The sequence below is a fragment of the Arachis stenosperma genome, chromosome 10 (genome assembly GCF_014773155.1).
Source record: "Arachis stenosperma cultivar V10309 chromosome 10, arast.V10309.gnm1.PFL2, whole genome shotgun sequence".
NCBI classification, from domain to species: domain Eukaryota; kingdom Viridiplantae; phylum Streptophyta; class Magnoliopsida; order Fabales; family Fabaceae; genus Arachis; species Arachis stenosperma.
The window spans coordinates 61838603-61844282 of NC_080386.1; the positions used below are offsets into that span (position 1 = coordinate 61838603).

Genomic DNA, 5680 nt, shown 5'->3' on the forward strand with positions numbered 1-5680 from the left:
CCAGGATCTTTAAGCTTCTCAGGTAAGCTTTTCAGAATGACTGCACTGCATTCTTCAGTGAGGTAGACTTTTTCAGTTTCCCTCCAATCCTTCTTATGACTTAAGATTTCTTTCATGAACTTAGCATAAGAAGGTATTCGCTCAAGTGCTTCTGCAAACGGAATCTTTATTTCAAGAGTCCTGAGATAGTCTGCAAAGCGGGCAAATTGCTTATCCTGTTCCGCTTGGCGAAGTTTTTGAGGATAAGGCATTTTGGCTTTGTATTCCTCAACCTTAGTTGCTGCAGGTTTATTACCTACAGGAGTGGGTTGGGAAGCCTTTTTAGAAAGGTCAGCACTTGTATGTGACTGATTCCCCACTGGCATTTGAATGCTAGGAGTGGAAGCTGGAGTGTCGTTAGACGCCATCTCCTTGTTTGTTACTGGCGTTTGAACGCCAGAACCATGTCCCTTTTGGGCGTTCAACGCCAGATCCATGCTTGTTTTTGGCGTTGAACGCCAGGAATGAGCATGGACTGGGCGTTCAACGCCAGCATCATTCCTCTCTGGGCTCTGATTGTCCTCAGAGGGATTTTGAGTATCCTCTTGTTCATTTCTTGGTTTCCTGCTGCTTTGAAGTGAGGTATTTAATGTTTTCCCACTTCTTAATTGAACTGCTTGGCATTCTTCTGTTATTTGTTTTAACAGTTACTTTTCTATCTGCTTTAATTGCACTTCCATGTTCCTGTTAGCCATTCTTGTTTCCTGTAATATTTCCTTGAATTCGGCTAGTTGCTGAGTTAGAAAATCTAATTGCTGATTGAATTCATTAGCCTGATCCACTGGACTGAGTTCTGCAGTTACTGTTTTAGCTTTCTTTCATAGAGGATTCACTGCTTAGGTACAGATGCTGATTTCTGGCAACTGTATCAATAAGCTTGAGCTTCTTCAATTGTTTTTCTCATATGTATGATCCACCAGCTGAGTGGTCTAGAGAAATCTGAGCTTTTTCTGTAAGCCCATAGTAGAAGATGTCTAATTGCACCCATTCTGAAAACATTTCAGGGCATTTTCTTAGCATCTCTCTGTATCTCTCCCAAGCATCATAAAGGGATTCATTATCTCCTTGTTTGAAGCCTTGGATGTTTAGCCTTAGCTGGTCATCCGTTTGGGAGGGAAATAGTGATTCAGGAATTTTTCTGACAGCTGTTTCCATGTTTTTATGCTGTTCTTAGGCTGGTTATTTAACCACCTCTTAGCTTGATCTTTTACAGCAAATGGAAACAGTAATAATCTGTAGACATCCTGATCTACTTCCTTATCATGTACTTTATCAGCAATTTGCAGAAATTGTGCCAGAAACTCTGTAGGTTCTTCATGTGGAAGACCAGAATACTGGCAGTTTTGCTGCACCATGATAATGAGCTGAGGATTCAGCTCAAAGCTACTAACTTCAATGGAGGGTATACAGATACTACTCCCATATGAAGCAGTAGTGGGGTTAGCATATGACCCCAGAGTCCTCTTGGACTGTTCATTCCTACTTGCTTCCATATTGGATTACAAGGGATAATTATTTATTTTATAGTTGTGGAATAAATAAAAATGGAATATATAAAAATTTGAAAATATTTTGTAAAAAAAAATAAATATATATATATATTTTTTATTTTTTTATTATTTTTTTTGAATTAAAAATACAATAAACGAAATAAATAAAAGAAATTAGAAATATTTTGAAATTGAAATTTGAATTTTTATAAAAGATTTTCGAAAAAAAATAGTTCAAAATTAGTTAGAAAAATAAAATTTTTTTTTGAATTTTGAATTTTATGATGAAAGAGAAAAACACACAAAAGACACAAGACTTAAAATTTTTAGATCTAATGCTCCTTATTTTCGAAAATTTTTGGAGGGAAAACACCAAGGAACACCAAACTTAAAAATTTTAAGATCAAGACGCAAGAAAAACTCAAGAACACCTTGAAGATTCACAAGAACACCAAGAACACAAGGAAGAACACCAAACTTAAAATTTTTAGAAAACTTTGATGAAATTTTCGAAAATTATGAAAGATTAACAAGAAAACACCAAACTTAAAGTTTGGCACAAGATTAAATCAAGAAAAATTATTTTTGAAAAAGATTTTCAAAAGTACTGGTGCTCCCTCTTCAAGAATATAAGCTAATGCTTTAGCCAATTGGGAATAAATATAACACTTGTTCTAGATATTCCAATTAGTGCTTTAAAAAGAACACAAGTGAAACAAGAAAAGATACAAAGCAAGAAAAACTCAAGATCAAACAAGAAAAATAAGCAAGAACAACTTGAAGATTAATGAAGAACAAAGAACACAAGTCGAAAATATTTTAAAGAAAAATATGAGATATGCAATTGACACCAAACTTAGAACAAAACACTAAACTCACGAAAATTAGCAACTAATTAAAAGAAAAATAATAAATTTTGAAAAGAAATTTTTGAAAAGAAACTATCCTATCAAGATTTAATGACTCTATAACAATAAAAAAAATAAAAATAAATTATTCCTAATCTAAGAAATAAAATATGCCTTCAATTGTCCAAACTCAATAATCCCTGGCAACGGCGCCAAAAACTTAGTGGACGAAATTGTGATTTCTATCTTTTGATCTTTAGTATGTACACAACTCCGTTCAACTAACCAGCAAGTGCACTGGGTCGTCCAAGTAATACCTTACGTGAGTAAGGGTCGATCCCACGGAAATTATTGGGTTGAAGCAATCAATGTTATTTTATTAATCTTAGTCAGGAGGCTAATAAAGTTATTTGGATTTATTTGTAAGAAGCCAAAGTATTTAAAATTGCAAGTTAAAATAATAGGGAATAATAGCGTTACTTGTTGTGTAGTAGTGATAAATATGTTGGAGCTTTGGAGATGCTTTGTCCTCTGAATTTCAACTCTTCCTTGAAATCCTTTCTCCACACGCAAAACCCATTCTATAGCAAGCTCTATGTAGGGTGTCACCGTTGTCAATGGCTACCTCCCATCCTCTCAGTGAAAACGTTCCTATGCTCTGTCACAGCACGGCTAATCATCTGTCGGTTCTCAATCAGGTTGGAATAGAATCCATTGATTCTTTTGCGTCTGTCACTAACGCCCAGCCTTCAGGAGTTTGAAGCTCGTCACAGTCATTCAATCCCAGAATCCTACTCGGAAGACCACAGACAAGGTTTAGACTTTCCGGATTCTCATGAATGCCGCCATCAATCTGGCTTATACCACGAAGATTCTGATTAGGAATCTAAGAGATACTCATTCAATCTGATGTAGAACGGAAGTGGTTTTCAGACACACGTTCATGGATTGAGGAAGGTGATGAGTGTCACGGATCATCACCTTCTCCACAATTAAGCGCGAATGAACATCTTAGATACGAGTAAGCGTGTTTGAGTGGAAAATAAAGGAATTGTATTAATTCATCGAGACGCTGCAGAGCTCCTCACCCCCCAACAATGGAATTTAGAGACTCATGCCGTCACAAAGTATGTAATTCAGATCTGAAAATGTCATGAGGTACGAGAAACGTTTGTAAAAGTTGTTTAAATAGTAAACTAGTAACCTAGGTTTACAGAAAGTGAATAAACTAAGATAATTGGTGCAGAAATCCACTTCTGGGGCCCACTTGGTGTGTGCTGGGGCTGATACTAAAGCTATCCACGAGTAGAGGCCTTTCTTGGCGTTAAACTCCAGGTTATGACGTGTTTTGGGCGTTCAACTCCGGATCATGACGTTTTTCTGGCGTTTAACTCCAGACAGCAGCATGAACTTGGCGTTCAACGCCAAGTTACGTCGTCTATCCTTGCGCAAAGTATGGATTATTATATATTGCTGGAAAGCCCTGGATGTCTACTTTCCAACGCCGTTGAGAGCGCGCCAATTGGACTCCTGTAGCTCCAGAAAATCCATTTCGAGTGTAGGGAGGTCAGGATCCAACAGCATCAGCAGTCCTTTTTCAGCCTAAGTCAGATTTTTGCTCAACTCCCTCAATTTCAGCCAGAAAATACATGAAATCACAGAAAAATACACACACTCATAGTAAAGTCCAGAAATATGATTTTTGCCTAAAAACTAATATTATTCTACTAAAAACTAACTGAAACATGCTAAAATCTACATGAAATTACTCCCAAAAAGCGTACAAAGTATCCGCTCATCAGTAACCGCGCGGATTGGAAGCTGCATGAATGACGCGAATGCGTGGACGACGCACACGCATGGTACGAGAAACGCCGAGTGACGCGAACGCGTGAATGACGTGGCCGCGTGACGTGCGCAATCTGTAGAATTTCAGAAGTCGCTGGAAGAGTTTCTGGGCCAGATTTCAACCTAGTTTTTGGCCCAGAAACACAGATTAGAGCCAGGAAACATGCAGAGACAGAAAACAACATTCATTCTGCATAATTTTTAGTTTTCTAGATCTGAAATTTCTCCTCCCCTAGATTTTGAAGATTTTGGCTTTAGCTTTTGAGAAGAGTCTACCTCCGGTACTAGTCCTTATATTCTGTCAATTACTTTTCATTTGTTATTCCATATTCTTAATTCCCCTAGAGTTGACATTGGATTTTTTTTACAAGTTATTAATATAGACTATTTTATTTTCAATTAAACCTTTTCATTATTATTTATCATGTCTTCTTTTATTTTCCCCATTAATTCTGTGAAGTTTATAATTATGATGAGTGAGTAGTTCCATAACTTGATTGGGAGATGATTGAAAGGAAACCTTGAGTTTAATTACTCAAGAGAGAAATTATAATTGGAATCATTGTTGGGTCAACTTTTAATCATTGACACTAGTCCTCCCCAAGGGAGAGGATTAGGACTTGTGATTAAAAACAACTTTCCAACTTGCTTGACTTTCCTTTACCTAGTAGGGGATAACTGAGCATAGCAACTTCCAATTATTAATTAATATTGAGAGTACTTCAACAAGAATAGGGCTTCCAACTAATCTACTCCCAGTCAAGGCTTTTATTTAAGATTAATTAAATTCTCTAATTTAATTTCTTGTTTATCAACTCAACCATTTTTGAAAAACATCTGATTGATAAAATAGCACATTTCTCTGCAACTCGTTGGGAGACAACCTGGGATTCATACTCCCATTATTTTAATTTCAATATTGTGACAACCCTTTTTAAATTGATAAGCAGATTTTTGGCTGGTTAAGGACTGTACTTGCAACGCATTTCTATTAATAAATTCTTAACTCGCCAATTTTCGCCACGTCACTCCTTCTTGGGGTGGTGCTTGAGCTTGAACCACTGCAACTTGATTGTTCTCCATCTTCTTAGTCAAGGTGGCTAGTTGTGCTATAATTTTCTTATTTTGTGCCAACAGGGTATCTACAGAGTTGCGTTCCAGCATCCCCTTCTTTTGGCCCCTTTTTGAAGCATAGAAGTAGTCTTTTTCAGCTACAATTTCAATGATATCTATGGCTTCCTCAATGGTCTTCTTCTTGTTGAGTGAACCCCCTGAAGAGTGGTCCACAGCCTTCTTTGATTCATAGGTTAGTCCTTCATAAAAAATGTGGAGCTGCACCCATTCATTAAACATATCTGGTGGGCATTTTCTTGTTAAATCCTTGAACCTCTCCTAAGCCTCATAGAGTGTTTCACCATCTAGCTGTCTGAAGGTTTACACCTCAGCTCTTAGCCT

At 37.0% G+C, this 5680-nt stretch overlaps 1 non-coding gene across 1 annotated transcript; it reads left to right on the forward strand.

The window, feature by feature from the left end:
• Window positions 1-5572: 5572 nt before the first annotated feature.
• Window positions 5573-5680, forward strand: LOC130959651 (small nucleolar RNA R71). The gene has a single exon (XR_009078721.1). It is a non-coding gene; the product is annotated as a small nucleolar RNA R71 (small nucleolar RNA).